General features: G+C 37.8%; 1 pseudogene; it reads right to left on the reverse strand.

Annotated features, from left to right (window-relative positions):
- Positions 1-2,702: 2,702 nt before the first annotated feature.
- LOC118619258 overlaps positions 2,703-24,214 on the reverse strand; it is a 93,412-nt pseudogene continuing 71,900 nt past the window's right edge.

Raw genomic sequence — 24,214 nt, forward strand, 5'->3', positions numbered from 1 at the left:
GGGAGGGCTGCCCCCTCTCCCCAGGGCCCTGGTAAGGAGTTAGATTATCACAGTCCTGCATGGCTGCAACTCAGCCAAAGCTCTGAGCACCCTCCAAATCCCGAGTGTTCCCACACAGTTCCAGTCCAGTCTGCCCTCCCTCTGCCGGAGTCCAAGGTGAGTTGCTGCTGCTAATTTAGCCTCTGTCCTGGCTCTGCGCTGTGGAGCCACTTGGGACTTTAACCTGAGGGCACTGCTCCCAACTAAGGGCGCTGCTCCTAGCTAAGGCTGTTGCTCAGGCCAAGGCTGTGGCAGCTCCCAGCCAAGGGCGTAGCACGTAGCCAAGTTCGCTGCTCCCAGCCAAGGTCACAGGTCCCAGCCGAGGCCACCGCAGGTCCCAGCTGGGTTCTCAGGTTCCAGCCAATGGTGCAGCTCCCAGTTGAGGCTGCAGGTCCCAGCTGAGGCCACCGCAGGTCCCAGCCCAGGCTGCTGTGGACTGTGGGCTCCCAGCCCCCTCTTGCGTCTTCACAAGCCTACCAGATTCAGTCAATGTCCCTGGTTATGTGGTCATCCAAGCTGCTTTTTGGTTGCCTTTCCTGATGATTTGTCTTTATTTTCGTTGTAATTCCAGTTTGGTCCTGGGAGATGGTCTGTGTAGCTTCCATTCACTCCGCCGCCATTTTCCTAGTTTCGTCTAGATAACATTTTAGATTCAAACTTTTTTTTTAACTAAGGACTTAGCCCTGGGTCACAGGTACTTTAAGTGTTTGAGGAAAGATGAATTGTCAAATGAAACAACAAAAGCAGCCAAGGAGGTGAAAGGGAAACCAAGAGAGCATGTCTTTGTCTTCTTGTTTGTTTGTTTGTTTGTTTTTTGAGAGGGGAAAAAAAGCTTTACTAAGAGAAAGTATACAACAAATTTCAGAGTGCATGGTTTTTAACCCACTCCTTCTCCCAACCCATTAGCAACAGGAACACAGGTCACCCAGTCACCGCGTATTCCCTGCTCAGAAGTGCAGCAGCTAACATCTGGTAGAGCTGCTAGGAAAGGGGCAGGAGGAAAGAGTGAAGGAATCCCATCCTTTACTCTCCTCGTGGTTCCTCGCCGGTTCTAGTAGAATGTGACTGTCTCGGGATGCAGAATTCCTGGTTGGAGGTGCAAAGAAATAGCAGCAAAAGCATTTAAGGGCAAAAACTCAACTGAGACGCTCATATTCAGGGATCAGTGGTAAGAATGGTGTCCAAGGTGCAGCCACTTTAATCAGTCCTTAGATTAATGATTTGTCCCTCAATCCCAAGATAATCAAGATGTGGATAAGATAGAAAATCAAACTCAGGAGGTCTTTTCCTATATATATTCTTTGATTATTAGGAAGTCTGCTGTTGTGGGGATGAATGGCACAAAGAATCAAGCAGCTCAAAAAAAAAAAAAAAGCAGCAGAAGTTTGAGCTAAGAGTGAGTGTCTTCTGTCACACATAATACTAGGAGAGACAGTCTGCAGTGTCAGGACCTTTCCTGAAATCAAAGTTCGGTCAAGTTTTAAGGACAGGCCAGTCTCTGGTTGAAAGAGCCTTTCTGGGAACCCTCAGACCATCCTAGGAGGTCTGAGGCAAAGAGCTGAAAGCAATTCTTGTTTCCCCAACCTCAAAACAATGAAAGGAGGATAGGGAAGGAAAAAATTGAGGATCCTCCCATTCTTGAGCCTCTTACAACCCAAGGGCTTAGTCCCAATCTCTAATGACCATACACAGAAGGTAGGCTGACCCCAGGTGTCACCTCCACATCATTATTCTCGCTCATTCTCTCTCCTGTAAGTCCCTTTATTGCAGTCATGGAGAATATGTCGGTATTTAAACTGTAACAATAATTTTAACATGATACATCTAAGTTTGACTTGTTTTTTAATATATTTATAGACTTGAAATTAGATCTCTAACAGTGATAGGGATAGGGAGATTGCTGCTACCAAACAACCTTTTTTAAAAAGTGACAGAAGAGGTAATACCATTCCTATTCTTCTTCTACTTCTGCCCCTCCTCCCATCTCCTTCCAACCTCCCTCACCAGACCTATTGGGAGTGATGGAACGAAGAGAAGAGAGTAAAGGATACATAATCAAGTACAAAACACTGTGACAAGTACAGAGGGTGAATGGGTGGAAAGGAAAGTGAAGAATGTGGGATGATTAGGGGGCTCTAAGGACTTCCCAGAAAAACAGGGTCCTAGAGTGGGGGTTGGGGATAATAAACTGTCATAGATTTTTTTTTTTTTTAAATAAAGTGGGGTAAAGGTCAAAAACCTAAACCAAAGAGAGTGGCACTTCTACCATCCCCACTCTGGTTCCTTGGTACTAAACAGCCACTTATATCCCCAACCCCCTACCCCAAAAAACAAGAGAGATTAAAGAAAAGGAAACCTCATTTCTTATCCCAAACCAGTTAACAAAAACAGGCTCCCCTTCCCACCACCACAAAATGCTTTGGGGAAGGGCCATTTTTACTGAGTCCTATGCACCTTTCCATGGAACCCCATTCCAAGGTTCAACCCTACTCCTAAGTACTCTGTAAATTCACTCCTCTCTGGTTTGTCCTTCTCCAGGGATGTCTTTCTTTTATCTAAAGCAAAAAGACCAAAGTGTGTTTCTGCTGAATGTAAGGACAGGAAAGGGCTCCCAGGCAGGATCAAGTTGGCAGGCCCAGCCCAACCCTTCTAGGTACAAGGCCTCAGAATGGCCTGCACTGCACCTGGTCAGGGCCCTCTTCCTCGTCGAAGTGTCTGAAAAGCTGGGAGACTTATTTGTGTCTGTATCTGTTGCCCTGACACCAGCGCCGGTGATGGCGTGTCTGTCTCAGGTAATGCATGAGGAACCAGAGCAGGTGGCTATCAAACAGGTCAGTGTGGTGCAAGCTCTCTTCATCCTGCTCTCGCTTGTTCTTCTTCACCACATCCTTTAACCCTGTGAGTTCAGTGGAAGCTTCAGCTGTGGGTGGCCAGATCTTGACATCATGGTCCAGGCCACTGGTTGCCAGTACAGGCAAGTGAGGGTGGGGCTCAAGACAGTTTACCGTGCCTCCCTTGCCCCATCCACAAACTGAATGACCTGGCAAGATGATTTCTCCCAGAGGAAGATATGCCCGCAGTCACTACACTCATCACAAACTCACTCTTGGGGCCATAGAAAGTGACACCTTTGACTGTGGCATTATTTCTGTGGCCCTTATATCTCTTAACATACTGGGCCCCATCACTGTGAGAGGAGCTGAAGAGATAAATGTCTTCATCATTGTAACTGCCCAGGAGCTCTCTGCCATCGTGGCTATACACAAGGCAGATGATGTTTGCTTTGGACTCACTGTTCACCAGGTGATGAGAACAGAATTTCTGGAGTACTCCATTGTTCTCATTCTCATCAATTTTCCTCTGGTCATAAATCCTTACAAATTGATCTTGTCCACCACTGCAAACTGGTGAGTATTGGCAGGATTCATGTAGATTGTTTAGAGCCCCACTTTCTTCTCCTTCTCTTTTGTCACCACCAGCTTTGAAGCTGACCGATTTTGTGTGAGGTCAATGGTGAAGACAACTGCATCTTCACCTGCAGATAGAAATATACAAGGAGAGTCTGGTTCCAGGGCCAACTTGTGGGACGCTCCCTTATGCTGGGCCTCACGCTTATATTCTTGCAGCACTGTGTGGCAGACAGTTCTGCTACCCGTACCTGCCCATCACGGACACACATGGCCAGGGTGGAATGACCACTGTTAGGAAGAAAATTTGCCTGGAAGACATTGCTTTCGTGGTCACTCTCAAAGTGAGCATGTGTCTTTGAAGCCAAGTGAAGACATTGTGTTCAGGAGGAGGAAGTGATCAACTGTGTGAAATGCTATTGATAAAAGTGTCTGAGGGCTGAGAGTTATGCATTGAAATCAGGAACACAGTGGTAATTGCTGATATTCACAAGAGCACTTTTGGCAGGGTGGTGGGATCGGAATTATAACTGGATTAAATTTAAGAGAAAATTGTGGGAGATAAATTGCATACAGTGTTTATAGACAGCTTTCCTGTGAGTTTAACTTTTAAAAAGAAATCAAATAGAGCTATATTCAGTGGAGGCAGTGGCATCTAGAGGTGTTTGTTGTTTATTAATAGGAAGTAATAACGACTTCTTTGGGTGCTGAAGTGTATGACCCAAAAGAAGAGTTATAAATAATGAGGGGGTAGAACTTCCAGTGGGGAGCTTGTATCTTAGTCTCAGTTCTTGGTATGCCAGAGGGATTGGATACAGTGAAAACATGAATGATTTTCGATAGGAGCCTGAAACATTAATATGTCATTTAGGTGGGAAAGTAGTATATTAATCCCCAAAAAAGACTCCCGTTAGCCTGCTTGGGCCAAAAGCTCAGTCCACAGTTGAATGACAGTCGCTTGTGATAACAGAGGGGCACATCAACCAGTGCCACGTGGAACAGTGGAAAGATAGTTCCCAAAATGAGCAACACAATGTTATTACCAGAACTTTTAGCAAAGAGAAACAATAGTATATATAGAAAATCAAAATAGCTGGGCAAAAACAAACAAACAAGTGTTTCTACATTTTATCTTTGACTAAGGAGTAACTTCAATTGCTGTTTTAAACACTTCATTTAAGCCTTTGTTATCTCAACTACAACTTACTACAATAATCCACAGAATTTTACAAATATTCCCATTTTGAAATGAAGAGTTTATAAGTTCTCACCCTTAGATTCTGATGTTTTTAAAGCAGCTATTTTTGCTCTCCAGTGTCTGGTAGTTGGAAATTGCTCAACAGACGTCTGAAAAGGACACAAAAGAATACTAACTTATGATAACATGCTACACTTTTTACAACATGTTAAAGTTGAGCCCACCCATTCATGTAGTAGGAGATTTTTCCTAAGGCATATAATTGGATTTCCTTCTATATCTTTGTGTTCTATAAGCATGTAGTGAATTGGTTCATAATGGTTTTTGGAGTTTCTGCAGTGATCTAACTTGAGATCTACTTAGAGTGATATAAACTCACTTTAAAAAAGTATCCTGGCCCTGGCCGGTTTGGCTCAGCGGTTAGAACGTCGGCCTGCGGTCCTGAGAGACCCGGGTTCGGTTCCCCGCTAAGGGCGCGTACCTCGGTTGCAGTTTGTCCCCGGCCTTGGTCGGTTGTGCGGGTGGCAGCCACTCGATGTGTCCCTTTCACGTCGATGTTTCTCTCTCTCTCTCTGTTCCTCTCTCTCCCTCCCACTCTACCTGAGCAAAAAATGGAAAAATGTCCTCCGGTGAGGATAAAAAAAAAAAAAAGTATCCTGGTGCATGCACTTGCTGTTTGATCTATCTTTTAACTGACTTTTCTCTGTTGTATGTAACTAGAGCATTATTTTTTAGCAAAATTAATTTCTAGTACATTAACATAAAATGCATTATATATGATATGCAATATATATAAAATAATATATAAACAAACAATATAAGATATTAAATAAAGCCCGTATTTTAGTAAAAAAGCTCATGAATGTATAATTTTGTTGTGCTATAACTGTTTATTTTAGAAAAATAATAAGGATGCTCTCTAAGTCATGTGGCAATCATATTTTCTAGGTTAAAATGCACATAGTAATTACTTACTAATAAAAGGAAAATGAGCTTGCTTTTTTATTTTTTATTAAGTTTATTTATTTATTTATTACTGATGGAGCTTGCATTTTCTAATTTAAATGACTTCCAATGAGAATTTCCAAGTTTTAAAAGGTATGTATTTATGATAAAAGTCTTCATGTGTTTCAGAATGTGTTTACATTTTAGTAAAGAAATAGTAAATACAGCACAAAGAAATTATTTATATAGCATGTCAGTATAAAAATAATGACTGGAAGAAAAAACACACCTCAAAGCCACATATACTCAAAAGCAAAATACTGAACTAAGGAAAAACAAGAAAAAATGATAAAACTGACATTTTCTACTTCACAAAGAGAAATGGATGCCTTTTTGTTTATTTTGGCCAATTGTTCCCATTAAAGTTCCAGATTAGTCTGCCCTTTTCCATTTTTAAGTCACTGAAAAGAATTTATAACCCAGTAGCTGTCTTTATGAGAATTGAAGTTTGTTTTTATTAAGGAAAGTTTTTAAGAGTGTATTTGTTGTTGTTAAAGCTTGACTTTTACCTTGAATAAAAGAAAACTATCATATATTTTATGGCATTTTTAACAATTTTATTTACCATTGTATTATATGGCAGCAGCATTATCTAGCAAGTCAATGTACATCTTCCAAGCCCCTACTTAATGCACGATTCCAAGCAGGCTTTTGAAATGTGTGCTGACATTGACACTGACACTTTCCATTACCAGCAAGTGGATTATTGTAATTCAAAATGACACAATCAATTGGAGGAGAAACTCTTTCCCAGAGAGAATAAGTTTACTCCTTTTGGGGTACAATGTGCTTTTGCATATCTTAGAAGTTTAAGTGTATTCTGGTAGTTTATATTCATGTTTGATTAGCTTTAATTTTGAAGATTCTACTGAAGGTTGTGTTTTCTAGAAACAGATTCTGTGGTGGAGAATAGCATGCAAGCCATGAATTATGGAGTGACCTTGGGTGGAATCAACCCCTGTGGAAGGGAGAAGAAGGAAGTAGGAGTGGGCAGAAGGGCAATTGCAGGTGATTCAGGTCTGGCAACAGCATTAATTGAACTCACAGCAAAACTTTGTGTTGAATGAGTTGTCTCAAATAGCTAGGATTGTATACCCTGCCTCCAACAGACACTGGTTGTAGACATCCTGGGAAGGGCATGAGTGCTCAAAACGGAGCAACAGCTGAAGGTTGTCATTCCTGACAGCTGGTCACTGAGTCCTTTCAGGAAGCAGAATGGAGCCAACACATTGCTATGTTGGTCACAGATTCCAAATATTCTTAGTTGGCAATGAACTTAAATCATGTAGACTCTATTGTTTTAAAAGTTATCTATTTGTCATGATATCAATCTTGGGGGTATATCAGAGAGAAATAAATATTAGCATCTTACCTGAAGAACTAGAGAGAAATGTATTATAATTAAGATGATCAGTCACTCTCATTATGCACGTTCCTAATTGAATGTGAAGTGCTTGAAAAGGTTTTCTTGTGGATACTGTAGTCTAACAAACTATGGGAGGAGCCATGATGTTTCTTATAATGGACCAGAATGATAAAGAATTTTACCAAAATCACAGCATTATCTCCCATTATCACCAAGCATAAGGATGAAAGCATAACATTATTTTCTTCTTGTTGCTTTTTAATCAAGATAGTCTTGACATGCACTTGGAATATAATTGGATTCCCCTTCACCAGGATACAGCATTAGGTAGGTTCTTATACCACACTTGCTCTCATAGAACCACATTGTATTAGGGCACTTTGTTCTGGTTCGCTCAGTCTTGTCTTCTCTTCTATAGCTGCCCAGTCCTCTCCCTCCCATGGCCAGAGACATTTTCTCCAGTGGTGATTATAAAAGTATTTCTCTTTCCTTCACTCATGATTCTTTCCATAAGGTCAATTTACTTTCCTTTCCAGTATATCTCACCCCTCCAACCCAAAATAATTTACTGTTATCTTACTGCCCATTTATGCCCCCCCCGCTTTTTAACGATTCCATTCATCATTTCTAATGAATGCCTGTGACTCGTACATGTGGCATGGGCCACATGTAACACTATAAAGCAAGTTATATAATATGAGACATAGCTTATCGCTTATCATCTCATTTCTTGAAAATGTATTCATTTTTGGGTAGGGTAATATAAAATAAAGCATCTTTACCTTTGGAGATCTTAACTATCTCTGTTACCATTAAAATTTATAAATTGGCATATCAGAGAGATTTTATTATCTATAAAACTCTTCATGGGACTACTCAATTTGAAAGGCTATCATTGAAAGACAAATTATCAGTCTGTAAATCTCTCTGGAAGACATTGGCCAAGATGCCAAGAGGTTTCTTTCACCATCCCAGTGATCCACCTGGGACCTAGAAATGAGAATGAACTTTTCCCGTGTTGTGCTGCTCAGTTCAGTTAAATTAGTAATGAAAATGGGTTGTGATTTCAAAACCTTTCATTAACTTTAAATATAAGTATACATTTAGCCTCAGTTAAATAAAAATATGTATATTTATTTAAAATCAATGATTAGACTATGGAATTAACTAAAAGCATAGTTTCTTAGATACCAGAGGGTGTTGCTTTTAAAACATGGATATACATTTTTTGTTAATCACTTTATTGTGATGTCAAACCCCATTCCCTTTAACAGGGTGAATTTATAATTGTTTTGACCAAGAGAATCTGGTGGAAATCACTCTGAGAGATTTTCAAGGCTAAGTCAAAACGTCGTGTGTCTTCGGCCTTGTTCAGTCGAACTCTTGCTATTGGAGTGCAGGCACATGATGTAGGAAGTTTGACTATCCTCAGGCCACCATACTTTGAGGAAGCCCAACCACATGGAGCAGACTGAGGTACGAGGTCAGGCCAGCACACCCATCTGAGCCCAAGCTTTGATTCTCTTGGCCCAGGTGCCAACATGCAAGTAAAAGAGCCTCTAGATGATTCCAGTTCCTGGGCCTTTGAGTACCCCCACCCCTCTGCCCAGTAGCTGAAATTTTCAAGCTGAGGCTCCCAGACTGTGTGAAGCTAAGACATGCCATCCTCATCGTACATGTCCAAACTCCTGACCCACAGTTTTCCTGGGTACAGTAAAAGTGTTGTGGTTTTATGCCACTAGATTCTGAGGTAGTTGTTATATAGCAGTAGAAACCTGGAACACTCGGGCACTATAGTTGTATGAAAAATCTTATCCCAATAAGAAGACAAAGAGGGGAAGCACATGATAAATTCTTAACTTAAAAATTTCCAGCTCAGTTCTCTAATTACAAGATGTTCAGAGTCAGACCCACAGTAAATGTGTAAATACCAGTAATTTTTGTATGCAAATCAATCCCAAACTTATTAGCTAATTTTACTTTAAAATTTTTCTGTACCAAGTCTAAGTTGAAGTAAGAAACTTTCTAGTCTTTTCAATTATTTTTGCCTATTAAATAGGGATCAAATGATTTTCATATACGTATAATAAAAAATTAGAAAGAAAAATGTAAATCTCTTTGTTAGCAAGGATTTAACCAAGATTGCTTGATAATTCTATTCAAAAGTACTGGAATGTATGTTATTCAGAAGGATAATATAGCTACTTAAGAAATTGATTTGTGGTATGTTGCATAGGCATTTAAATAAGCTTTCTATTGAGTCAGAATGGACACCTAGTAACATCATTTTCTAAGATGTTCACTGGCTTTCTTATTTCTCTGAATAAGAACATATTAACTTTTGTTCAAAAAATTTTTTATGACCTTAGCATTTTATTCTTCATACTTTTCCTCAGATTTAGTTTACTGGTTAATCAGCAAACCTCCCATAAGTATGTATCTGAGAGAAAGAGAGAATAAAAAGACTATAAATTACTACATACATCCAAACCCTTAATGATTCAAAATTTTCATTAAAAATTTGCTGAAAGTTTCAAGTATTCATAAGCCCGAAGTAAAACCAAATTACTAATCCATTTCCTGATCAACACTCCAGTGGCATTTATTAGTGGTTTCACAAAATGCCACGAATTGTGTGTAATATTACTTACAGACCCATGTGCAGTTAGAGCTTGCCAGAAACTTGGTGGTTTAGTTCACACCACCAATTTAATTGCTTCACTGAATATGCTACTGCCTCATTTTTTTTTTTTTTTAAATGTTGCTTCTATCCTTTTGATTGGATCAGGTTCCAGTAAAGTCACAACCAAACTTATCAATCAAGTGCAATTTAGATTCTTAATATAGGGAATCTGGAAGATTTTGGAAAGTTAACAGAAGCACAACCAGAATATTGATTCCTCATTTTCCCTTAAATTTTAAGATCAGTATCAGAAAAAATAAATAAACATCTTATCTATGCTGAAACAGCTCACTTAATAGTGTTATCACACAGGGATTTGCTATCAGATTATGGCTATTTGTATTTCTTTGTGAGTAGTTAAAAAGTTCTGCTCTATTCTGACATCATAGAAATTCCTTTGTCTAAATCTTATCAAAAAGAGATGGACATTGACCATAAGACCAACCTTTACTACTTCATTTTATTTCCCTTCTTAAATCTCTTTGCTAGTAAAACTTTTAAGGAGAAGTTTGGCATGAAAATCACCAGCAGCACTGAGGGTAAAATGTTATATAGTGCTATGTAGAGAGAATAAAAAATGAATCTGATGGGACATATTTGAAATCTGAGACATAAAGCGAACATACATTTCTCTTTTCATGTGTTATTGATATTTTAGACCTAGGAGCCTCATAACACTATATGGGAGTCCTTCATGGATTACAGAGTATTAGGGGACAATTCTTCAGAGACAGAGCCATGAGTAGACTTTATTACAGCAGCTGAAAGTATATTTTATCAGCTACAACAACTTGGCTAGCTCAACCCTCCCCCCGAGTGATATGGCATTCCCTGGAACTTGTCATTAATAGAATAAGTGAGAAGCAAACATAAACAATGAAAATATTACAAAATGCAGTTATGTTGGATGCCAGAAAAATCACTAAGTACTAATTTTCATTGTACTGTTAGGCTGTTGTACTTTCCTATTAAAAGCATGAAGGTATTAAGAAGATAAATAGAACTTGTATTGCCTTTATTCAAATAAATTCCATATTTTTCAATGACTAAACTTCCACTCTTCAAGTCCTGAGGGTAAAAGCAGAGAATTTCTTTATCTCATATCTGAGGGAGTGATGTTTTGAATGAGAGCTCGAACTCTGACAATAGTAACTCAACAAAGGGAAGTTGGCTATACATCTAATGCTTCCATATTAGCCATTCTAAACACAAGTCAATGTTTTTAATGGTGTATTCTAAAATATTCTTTTCAAATAAAGAGCATACAATCCTCTTATTTGTAGCTTCTCAAAATATAGTTTTTTCCAACCTGTAGTATTTAATCAGTGCACATTTTTGACAATATCATTGTCTATATACATGTATATCATATATTATTATAATTTATTATTTTTTCTTTATTGATTTGGAGGATAGAGATAGAAACATCGCTGAGAGGTAACACCGATTGGCCGCCTCCCACATGTCCCCCACTGGGGATTAGGCCCACAATGTGCCCTGACAGGGAATTGAATCGGTGACCTCTTGGTGCATGGGTTGAGGCTCAACCACTGAGCCACACTGGCCAGGCTATCATATATTACTATATATAGATATAGATATATAGTCAGTACAGACTACCAATGAATTTTAAAATTTTGATCTCAAGTCATGTGTATGATAGAAACAGCCTGTGTATATAATGTTTAAAAGGGACACATAATGGTAGACCATAGGAATTAAACAGTAAACAAGACAAACAGGGTTCTTTCCCACAGGAGTTTATGTTCTATAAAAAGTATTACTCTTGACTGGCTGGTGTGGCTCAGTGGCTGAGCATAGATCCATGCACTAAGAGGTTGCCAGTTCAATTTTCGATCAGGGCACATGCCCAGGTTATGGGCCTGATTCCTGGTGGGGGGCATGCAGAAGGTGGCCAATCAATGCTCTCGTTCATTGATGTTTCTATCTCTCTCTCCTTCTCTCTTCCTCTCTCTTTAAAATCAATAAAGAAAATTTATTTATTTTTCATAGTGGCTGCACCAGTCTGCATTCCCACCAGCAGTACACTAGAGTCCCCTTTTCTCCACATCCTCGCCAACACTTGTTGTTTGATGATTTGTTGATGACAGCCATTCTGACAGGTGTGAGGTGATACCTCATTGTTGTTTTAATTTGCATCTCCCTGATGATCAGTGATGTTGAGCATTTCTTCATATGTCTCAGACATTTGTATGTCCTGTTTGTAGAGGTGTCTATTTAGTTCCTCTGCCCATTTTTTAATTGCGTACTTTGTCTTTCTTTTGTTGAGTTGTATGAGCACTTTATATATTTTGGAAATTAACCCCTTATCTGATGCATCATTGGCAATTATGATCTCCCATACAGTGGGTTGCCTTTCCATTTTGGTGGTTGTTTCTTTTGCTGTGCAGAAGCTTTTGAGTTTGATGTAGTCCCATGTGTTCATTTTCTCCGTTGTTTCTGTTGCCTTAGGTGATGCATCAGTGAAAATTCTGCTGTGTATGATGTCTGAAATTTTGTTGCTTACATTTTTTTCTAGGATTTCTATGGATTCATGAATCACATTTAAGTCTTTGATCTATTTTGAGTTTATTCTTGTGTATGGTGTCAGTTGATGGTCTAGTTTCATTTTTTTTTGCATGTAGCTGTCCAATTTTCCCAACACCATTTATCGAAGAGGCTGTCTGTATGCTCTTGCCACCTTTGTCAAATATTAATTGAGCATATTGTCTTGGGTCCATTTCTGGGTTCTCTGTTCTGTTCCATTGGTCCATCTGCCTGTTCTTGTGCCAGTACCAGGCTGTTTTCATTACAGTGGCTTTGTAGAATAACCTGATGCAGCCACTATGAAAAACAATATGGAGTTATTTCAAAAAATTAAAAATTGAACTGCCATTTTACCCAGTGATCCCACTTCTAGGAATATACCCTAAGAAGCCTTAAACACCAATCAGAAAGAATATATGTACCTTCATATTCATAGCAGCACTATTTACAATAGCTAAGATCTGGAAACAGCTCAAGTGTCCATCAGTAGACGAATGGATAAAAAAACAGTGGTACATATACACAATGGAGTACTATGCAGCTATAAGAAAGAAAGATCTCTTATCCTTTGAGACTACATGGAGGGACCTGGAAAGTATTATCCTAAGCAAAACAAGCCAAGCAGAAAAAGACAAATACCACATGATCTCACTTATTTGTGGAATATAAGGAACATAACAGTCTGAGGAATGGGGTAGTCCCAGAGATGTGTAAGTGGAGTACAGACTGACAATCCCCAGAAGAGGGGGTGGTGGAGGAGAGATAAACCACAGAACTTATATGCATATATGCATGAACAATGTACATGGACAACAAAGCTGGGGACAGGGCGGGGAGGGAGGGGGAGAGGGAATCAGTGGGGGGGAAAGGAGAAACATGTAACAAAAATAAATTAAGAAATAAAATGAAATAAAGAAAATTTATTTTAAAAAATACTGCTGCTATTACTACTAATAATAATAGTGAGAGCTAATTATGTGCCAGGAACTCTTCTAAAAAAAAAAATATATATATATATATATATATATATATATATATATATATATATATATATTACTCTTTCTGTGACTGGCTTATTAGCATATTGCTCTCCAGGTGCATCCATGGCATCTCAAAGGATAAGAGATCCTTCTTCCTTACAGCTGCATGGTATTCCATTGTGTATATGTACCACTGGTTTTTGTTTTTTTATCCACTCATCTACTGATGGACACTTAGGCTATTTTCAGATCTTAATTATTTTAAATATTGCTGCTATGAACATAGGGGTAAAGATATTCTTTCTGATTGGTGTTTCAGGCTTCTTAGGATATATTCCTACAAGTGGGATCACTGGGTCAAATGGCGGTACATTTTTAATTTTTTTAGAAAACACCATATTGTTTTTACATAATCTCACTTATTTGTGGAATATAATGAACAAAATAAACTGATGAACAAAATAGATCTAGAGACATAAAAGTAGGGAACAGACTGACAACCCTCAGAAGAAAGGGGAGTTTGGGGGGTGGAAAGAGGTAAACCAAATAACTCATGTGCATATATGCATAACCAATGGACACAGACAATGGTGTGATGAAGGCAGGGGGTGATGGGAGCAGGAAGAAAGGTGTGAACAGGGGGGAAAAAGGACATCTGTAACACTGTCAGCAATAAAGATAAAAAAAAAGTAATACTCTGATCTTTTATAAGTGACAGGGTGAAGAGGAGCTACCTTAGAATGTGTAGTGAGAATTCTCTGAGAAGGTAATATTTGAATTATATCCTAGAAGGTGAGAAGGATCATTGATTCACAGATCCTCAGTGAAAAGACTGTAAGAAGTGATATGAGCAAGTACAAAGATCCTGAGGTAGCAGAAGTGGGTTACATGGGAGCTAGACAAAGAAGAGAAAAACAAAACGAATTGTGGTTGAAAGACAAATTAGTCATATATTTTTAGTGCCTTTTGACAACTAATTTCTAGCAAAGTTCTTGATCTGCCATAGCTTAGTAGTGACTAAAGGGGGATACGACCTTATTTTATAATCACAGATTAGTGGGATCTGTGACATCTGGATTATGTATGTGAGTGAATGCATTTATCTAAGTTTGCAGCAGTGGGTTAAGAAGCACAGTGTGACAATTTCTTTAAAGAGTTCCTGTCTTTGAAACAGCTCTATGAACTATAGATTTAAACTAACAAGCAAATCAGTGTGCCTTATTCACCATTCATATATTATTTTATTCAGTCAATTATTTCACAAACATGTATTTACTACCTGTTTATTTGCCTGACCCCTTTTTGCTCTTTAATAAAGGGACATATAAGGAACCATTACTAGTAAATGGTGAGGAAGCATCATTTTGGGGAAGGAAGAGTTGGATTGTTTAACTGAAGCCTTGGTGTGATATGATCACATTCCACACTTGACAAATGGCAGAACTGAGACCTGAATCTTTGACTACATAATCTTGCTTTCTTTTCCTCCTTCATTCTTGCATAGTTATTGTATTCTTGCTTTCTTTTTCAATTTTATTTTTGTTTTTATCTGCTTTTTTCAATTTATTTCATTATTTTTCCCCCTGTAACTCTGTCTTCCCTTATGTAAGTTGTCCTTTCATTAAAACCTATTTTTATGAACCATAAGAGGTGATGTTTCCTATGGGGACTCCAGTTGATAGACTCATTAAAACACTGAAATATCAAGATGTCAAAAGGGAGACCCATACATAAGACAAAGTCACGAAGGAAAACAATAAGGCAGGAGCTAAGATCTTCAAGGAAACTTTTGTGGGACCAGGATGTAGGTTGGTGATGGGGATTTTGTCAGATGTGAAAGAATCTAAGATTTTTTAAAAAAGAAAATGACCTGGAAATGACTATGGGGAATAAGGGGATCATCAATTCCATTTTCTGACCCTGTGTTACTTGAGAGGCATACAGGCATGGAAGTGTCCTCAAGAAGCAGCCAACTTTTAGCTAGGGCTAGAAGTGACTAGAAAAACAATAGAAGAAAATGGAACATCAGAAACATACATCCCAGGTTGCAGTCAGAAACGTGACAGGAAGGAATATTTGGTCGCTATTGAAATAGATCAATTTATTCAAAGCCTGTGATATTCAAAAGCTAAGGAAAGGCGCATTTGCAGAAAGGATTACATAAAGGCTGGGGCAGGCGTTTTGAAGATATTAACAGCAGCACTATTGCAGATTTCTATGAATAATTCAAAGAGACAAGACAAGGGGGAACTTTGAACAGTTGGCATTATTTAAGGGTTTAAGCAGCAGTTGCCATTCAAGTATACGACCAAAAAAGAAAAAGACCCGAGTTTTAGAATTTTGGAAAGAAATCATGATATTTGTACTCTGGCCTATATGGACATATGGTACTTTCTTAAAGACCATAGAGAAAACTTCCAGCTATTCATAAAAATTCATTCTCCTCTTCTCCCTGTAATGAAGAGCTGGATACAAGGCTGTTTAGTTAGCCTACATTTTCCAGCTCCCAGGCAGTTAGATGCGGCCATGTGACCGAGATCAAAACAATGGGTGTTTGCACAATTATTAAAATTTTAATATCTTAATATATTCCTAGAGTTTCTTTATGGACATTCAAACAATTATGAGTTAATATTTTCTTTTTTTCACATTTTGTACAAATCTAATACCCTTTAACACTAACTGCATTCCTTTTCTTTATTTAACTTATAACTAAGAGATATCCACAAAATTATAAAAGCATATTTTACCTAAATACTCAGCTTTAATGGGTATCTGGGTTCATTCATTAATTCAACAAATTACTAAATGCCTACCATGTACAGGATTATATCAGACCTTTGTCAATGAACAAAATAGATAAAGATTAAAACTTTCATGGAATTTATATTCCCTGTGGGAAAGACTGATAATATGGGAATAGTGTTCTAATAGAAGGGAAGGGCCTATTCAAACACATGCCTGGCATGTGGGAAGAACAGCAAGGAAGTCAATGTGCCTGGAGCCCAGGAGGTGAAATGAGAATGGTAGACTATGAAATAAAAAGATAAAAGAACAAGTACTGGCAACACGTGGATATATTCTCTGAGGGAAATGCAGACCCATTGCAGGCTGTGAGCAGTGAATTGATTCGATGTGTATTTTTTGATCATTGACAACATTGCAATAAATAAAACCATGCATATACCGTTTATATATGTACAAGTATCTTTGTAAGATGATTCCCAGATTTAGGATTATGGGAAGAAGGATATATGCGTTTGTGAATTTGACAGATATTGCTAAAAATGTCTCCTAATGGAGGCTGAATTATTTTATACTCCCACCAGCAATATATGAGTGTCTGTATATGTTTTATATTTATTTCTGCTTTCTTTTTCTGATTTTTATGTCTATGTATTGTATCATACTTTTAACTTTTTCTTTTTTCTGTTTGCTATGGTTGTTGGCATTAGAGCAAACTCATATAAAGATAGAAAAGTTTCCTGGATTAAAGGAGATGTTTAATATTTCAGAGGAATGTGGGTTAATTAATAATGTGAGCTTCTCAATGATTAGGGTAGGGCACTGATGATGGAACTTCCATTTTAGTGAAAGAAAAAGGTATGTATTGAAGCAGATAGGATTATTGGCAGCTAGAATCGGACTTGTATTCAGTTTTGTTTGTGAAATGGCAGGCTAGATCATCTATTGAGAATAAAAGGGATTTTTGGAAGAAAAAAAGCAAGTACAGATGATAAAATATCTCTTATAGGGCATGAGAAGGAACATTGCCTACTGAGACATAATTCAATTGGAATTACTGTTAGAACACTGATGAACAGCTGACCATGGATGTGCAGTGTCACCAGTTGGCCCACGTGTGTGATTTCCTCCAGCAGTCGCAGAGGTCTATGTACAGACAGAAAGAACAGACGGCAGTATGGCTTACCTAAGGCTAGATGCATGTAGGACAGGTAGAAGGGAAAAAAAGACATCAGGTCTAGATTCTTTAGAACTTCTTCAGGCAAATCTTAAAGTATTAGGCTGTGAAATCTAAGTGAGAAAGAAAATGCATTGTAAAAACTTGAGAGAAAACTTTAATTTCCTCATTTCACTGAGCACTACATATCATTACCCATATTATGCCCTGTTTTTCCATAGCACAACCTCTGAGACAGTAGATACAAGACATTCTGAGTGGTATCCTAAATGAACAAAACTCATAGAATGTAACCAAAATGAATTCAGTATCTCCCACATGCTCTTTAAATCTTCTCATGAAGAGCAGCCTGTCTCCTGCCACAGGATGACACTCAGGCAGTCACTCAATATTGCTGATCACACTCAGTTTGAAAAAATTAATTCTCATTTTAAGTTATAAATCTCAATTCAGCAAAGAGTCAACACTCTGAACATGATTTAATTCTCCTCACCAAGATGTGGTTGGATGTTTGCACAGAGACTGGTGATTTTCTTTTTTATGTGATTTCCACCTTTACTACTAGATGTCATTGCCATATTCCTGTTGAGGATAGAGGAAGGGAGTGGGAGGAAGGGTAGCAGAAATTCTTTTTTGATTGTATTTTCAAATCTCATTGTGATCTTTGGGCCTGATCAAAATTTAAGTCTCATTCTCTCCATGGGTGTGGCTTTTGATGGTTATTTGTTTGTGATTGCCCTTAGGAATCAATTGGCAACGTGATTGAATGGGCCCATTGATGCTGCAGAAGATGATCTTGAAAGCTCTTGAAGGACCTATGTCTGGTTACTCTTATAGGACTGACTGGCTCATGGAGAAGAGCTTGTGCAGAGGATGGGGAGAATGCTTGGAGTGCTTGTGGTGGGAGACAAACAGGTTAAAAGAGGCCCAATGCCCTTCTGTCAGTCCCAGTGCTGTAGGCCAGTGCTATTCAGCACCATGGTCAGAACATAGTTAGATGAGAGCCAGCCAGCACAGGATGCCATACACACAACTAATGCCAAGGGTCACTGATAAACCACTGGGAGTCAGAGCCTTGAACTCGTCCTGCATCTCACTAAAAAAAAATCACCCAATCAATGTATTAGCACCATTTGGAGGCCCAATCTTGTGTAATTTCACACAAACAAATATGACAATCAATGAGGGCAATCCTCTTGCCAAGCCATCTCCTGGAAAAGGATAACTCTATGGGTGTGAATCACGGAGTTTCTTAATGTGTATTTTCAACACCATATATAGGGTGTGGAAGGCTTGCAGAGTCTTGAAGGGGATAAAGGGCTTGATTCTCACAGTGGTTTTTATCCTGGCTAGAGTTACTCTGCCAGGACTGTACAGCTGGCCCCAGGTGGACCTACACAGCAGAGGGAAACTTAGACAATTTTGAGGAAGACATTCAAAGTGTTGAGTTCTTATGTTAGTTTCATGGGGCTGCTATAACAAAATACTACAGGCTGGGTGGTTAAAACACAGAAAGTTATTCTCTCATAGTTCTCTAGAGACTAGAAGCCTGAAATCAAAGTGTCAGCAAGGCCATGCTCCCTCTGAAGGCTCAAGGTTAGAATCCTTTCTTGCCTCTCTAGCTTACAGTGGTTACCAACAAACCTTGACAATCCTTGGCTGGTAGATGGCCTTCTCTTCTCTGTCTTTGTGTCCAAATTCCCCAGTAGGACATATTGGATTTAAGGGCCAACTTTATCTAGTATAACCTCAACTTACCTTGATAATGTTGGCAAAGAACCTACAAGGAAGATCATTGTGAGATTCTGGACAGACATGAATTTTTGTGGACACTTTTCAATCCAGTACACTATTTAATCCCAGAATCATAGAGCCCTAGATAAAGGGCCCACCTGCCAGGGTCTAAGGACAGAATACGAGTGTGCAATAGTGAGTTGAACAAAGAAATTTAGTGTTAATTTCTTTATAAAATCAGCTCGATGTGAACTGCGTCATGTTTACTTTAAAATTTCACATCTATATTACCTTGTTGCTACTAATTCAAAACTGCAAATTAAATATCCTATTATAAGCATATATGCCCAGCCAATAATGGACTTGCAATCATGTTTAGAAAATAAGGTCTGTATTAAATAACTAGGAAGTAAATATACAAGCTATAATTAATAATATAGTCAAGTAGTATATAAAAATGTTGTAACAACAACACATGAAAATATATGAGATGCAGCTACAGAGAGTGGGTGATTGTTACACAATAGTAAATATATAACAAACCACTGAATTTGGCATTGGAAAAAGATGAATTTATAATATATAAATTATATCTTAATAGAGCTTTTTAAATGGTGTAAGAATTGTCACTTGGAGATCAGGCTAACTGAAGCCCACCTTTTGGAATAAATACTCTTTAAGATATCTTTGAGAGCCCTGGTTGGTTTGGCTCAGCGGTTAGAGCATCGAGAGTCTCAGGTTCAGTTCCCACTAAGGGCACATACCTCGGTTCCAGTTTGTTTGTGGTCCCAGTTGGGGTCGTGTGGGTGGCAACCACTCGATGTGTCTCTCTCACATTGATGTTTCTCTCTCTTTTTCTTCCTCCCTCTCTTCCTCCTACTCTATCTGAAGATAAATGCAAAAATGTTTCTGGTAAGGATAAAAAATAAATAAAAAAGATATCTTTAAGAAATTAAAAAGTACAAATTGAAAATTATAAATTAGTTTTATAAAAATTTATATCCTAAATTGTATGTATGTATAGAATTTTTTTTATTATTATTTTTTTAATCCTCACCCAAGGAAATTTTTCCATTTTTGTTCAGATAGAGTGGAAGGGAGAAAGAGGAAGAGAGAGAGAGGGAGAAAAAACAACGTGAAAGGGACACATCGGGTGGTTTCCTCCCACACAACCCAACCAGGGCCGGGGACAAAGTGCAACTGAGGTATGTGCCCTTACCGGGAACTAAACCTGGGTCTCTCTAGACCGCAGGCTGACGCTCTAGCCGCTGAGCCAAACTGGCCAGGGCTAGAATTCTTCATTTTAAAGATAAAGTTTGTATTTAAATGGCTGAATGATTAAGAAACTTAACTATTATTTGATTTTATACAAATAATGCCATTTATATCAACAAAATAAAAAATAATAATTTTACTTTCAACTTATATGTATATAATCATAGGCTGAAAGGAGATTATGAATCTTCAAATTATCAAAGATAATACATTTTTTTCACATATATAGACTTAGAATGAAACCATGTTTTGCTTCTATTAAGAACTCATATTGCTACCTAGTTGAGGAGAGATACAGGCAGGGTAGAAAGGGCATTGTTATTAGGTTGTAATCTTATTTAACATCTCTATTAATCATCTAGTGGGGACAGAGATGCAAGCTAATGAAACTTAAATCACAATAAATTGTCAAGTGTTTTAACACCAATTAGTACAAAAATGATAAAAAGTAACCTTCACTGATTAAAGGGCAACCACAAAATGAGATTCAACTTGAAGAGCATAATATCATTGGCCCTTGGAAGTAAAAACAAAAATGTGTAAAGCTATCATTTAGAAACAAAGAACATATAAAGAACTTCCCAGACAAGAAAAAAAACTAAAGTTCATCACCAACAAAACAGTATTACATAAAATCTTAAAGGATCTTCTTTAAGAAGAAGAAAAACAATGAAAGATACAAATATGAGCAATAAAATGGCAATAGATACATATCTATCAACAATTGAATCGAAAAATAAAAATAAATGAACAACCAGAACAGAAACAGACTCATAGAATAAGAGAATTTGAGTAAACAGTATCTCACACATGTTAAGACAAGACAACAGTTCCAAAACAGAGTCATTTATACTAAGTTCCACATCACCAAACTGAGACTTAAATTATAGTGTCAACTCTCTTAGAAATGGAATCTTAAATAGTTAGTCAGGAACTACCTGATGAGCACCAGTGAGGTAATCTGCCTGATAGACCCATGTTATGCCCTAAAGAAAAGCAACTTTACCACCACCAATTCACTTGTTGCTAGAGTAATGTACTTGTCCCATTCCATTCTGCCTATAAAAAAAGTCTCATTGCACAAATAAGTGAGATCATATGATACTTGTCTTTCTCTGTTTGGCTTTTTTCGCTTAGGATAATACTTTCCAGGTCCCTCCATGTAGTCTCAAAGGATAAGAGATCTTTCTTTCTTACAGCTGTGTAGTACTTCATTGTGTATATGTACCACAGCTTTTTTATATATTCGTCTCACTTATTTGTGGAATATAATGAACATAACAGTCTGAGGAATGGGGTAGTCCCAGAGACGTGGAGGTGGGGCACAGACTGACAATCCCCAGAAGAGGGGGTGGTGGGGGAGAGAGAAACCACAGAACTTATATGCATGTGTGCATGAACAATGAACATGGACAACAACAAAAATGTCTCATTGTATACAGCTCTTTGGAACCCTTTACTATCTGCCAGGAGGGATGCTGCACAACTTGTGAATTATTGAATAAAGCCAATAAGATCTATAAAATTTACCTTGCTAAACTGTGTTTTTAATTTTTTGTTTTGTTTTGTTTTTTAAGACAGTAACTCCTATAACATATGAATAAAGAATAGCCCTGGCCGGTTTTGCTCAGCGGTTAGAGCATCGGCCTGCAGTCCAGAGAGACCGGGGTTCGGTTCCGCCAAGGGCACGTACCTCGGTTGCAGTTTGTCCCTGGCTCTGGTTGGGTCTTGCCAGAGGCAGCCACTCGATGTGTCCCTTTCACGTTGATGTCTCTCTCTCTCTCGCTCTCTTTCTCTCTCTCCCTCCCACTCTATTTGAACAAAAAATGAAAAAAAAATGTCTTCGAGTGAGGATAAAAAAAAAAAGAATAACTAGAATAACTACCTTTTCTTGCCTTACAAGTCTGAGATGGCAACCCTCAAGAATAACTTTTAACAATACAATGATAAAAATTATCATAAATATATGTATATATCATGTGCCATTTCTTCACATCTGGATATTTTATATTTGATAGGCCTGAAAAGCTAGCATCTTTTTTTAAAAATTAAAAAAAGTAATTATTTCATTTTCAGTATATAGACAGACTCCTTTCCAAGAAATCTTAAAGTCATATGCTTTTACAGAAGATGGCAAATGATTTTTTCTTATAGTAATCAATATCTACCTTGTAGAAAACATTGATTACTTTTAAAAGTGAGAATTATTTCTCAAGAATCAAAGGTGCTCCAACAAAATATTCAAATGGTTGAAACAGTGCAGATGTTTTGAACTGTCTTAGAGGAATCAACTGAATTACTGACTTCTATAATTTAGTTTAGAAAAATACAAAAGTAAGTTGATTTTATGTTGTCAAATAGAGTAATAGCAGTATCCAACAATTAGTCCACAGTGGGCCTGATTTACATCAACTTCTGTATCTCCTACATATCTTTACTATGTATGATACTCTCTGAAGTTGATGACAACATGAGAGCAAAGGAGAAATAAATCAAAATAAAAAGGAGTGAATTTAGCAAAGATCACAGCAGACAAGTAATCTATACTTATAGCCATTCACCCCCAAATACACCTGGCTATACAATAAATTTTATAAACTGAAATTACTTTTGAATAATAATTTCATTTTGGAAATATCTATTGTGCACTTTTAGCAGTATAAAACCTAATCTACATGTTTTGCCTTAAGAATAGACTCTAGGCAATGCCAGTTATATCTTAAAAAAAAAAAAAAAAATAGGACTGGCTCTGAAACAAAACAAAACAGAGAGAATGGACCACAGATAGGCAGAACTATGTCTTGACCCTAAACTCTCATTCTATGCCATTCATTCTCTTTCCATATACATGCAAATAATTTTGTTCAAACTGTTTTCTGGTTTAATCTTTTCATTTCTCTTGAATTGTAGGTATATTTCAGCTAGTGGTAAAATACGCCTCCCCTTTAGTTTCATGTATGATAAAACATTTATTAGTTTCATTATTTCCCTGAAGCACATTTTAGCATAAATCCAGGCATCTCTTGGCTTCATCTATAAAATGAGAGGCCTGTTCCCAGGCTTCTAAAATTGCAGAGGGTGGTGGTATCACATTGGAAGTGGTAATTGGAGTACCATTAGCATGAAGATAAGGCATTCCAGAACTCCAAAGAATTTCAGAAGAACCTATAAGAAGAAGATTAGTCTATGTTTTGTACACTATGGTAAAACCTTTGATTGTTCAGCTCATGAAGAGCTATGGGGTGCTCTAAAAGAGTTGGGCATGCCTCACCACACGTTTGTTTTGATGTGTAACTTGTATTGTGGACATGAGACCACTATCAGGACAGACTATAAAGAGACAGATAATTTCCTATAGGAAAAGGTGTCAGACTGGGATGTATTTTATCTCCCCATTTGTTTAATCTCTTTGAAGAACATATATGAAAAACTGGGATAGACTTAGAGGAAGGAAGAGTAAAAATTGGTAGAAGAAATACCAGTAACTTAAGATCTGCAGATGATACCATCTTACTGACAGAAAGTACTAATGATTTGAAATAACTTCTGATGAAAGTACCAATGCAAGACTGCATTTAGACATCAAGAAGACAAAAGTCATGACTCCAGAAGCAGTACACAACTTAACATAGACATAAAATTGTTGAAGATATTGCTTACCTTGGTTCCGTCATCAGATCAAATGGACATGGCAGCTAAGAAATCAAGAGGAGACTGAGACTCAGAAGGACAGCACTGAAAGAATTAGGAAAGATCACCCAGAGCGAAGACGTGTCATTAGAGCCCAAGGCCAAGATTATCCACACCCATGAATTCACAGTCACCATGTACAAATGTGAAAGTGGACAGCGAAGAAGGCTGATAGAAAAAAAAAATGATTCATTCAAAATATGGTACTGGAGAGGAGCTCCAAGGAAACCCTACACTGAGAGAAAAACAAGTGTGTCCTAGAGCAAATTAAACCTGAAACATCACTGGAGGCAAAAATGACAACGCTGATGCTGTCCCCCACTTCAGGCACCTTATGAGAAGGCAGTGTTCTTTGGAAAAGATAATAA

This window comes from Molossus molossus, unplaced genomic scaffold (genome assembly GCF_014108415.1).
Source record: "Molossus molossus isolate mMolMol1 unplaced genomic scaffold, mMolMol1.p scaffold_m16_p_6, whole genome shotgun sequence".
NCBI lineage: Eukaryota > Metazoa > Chordata > Mammalia > Chiroptera > Molossidae > Molossus > Molossus molossus.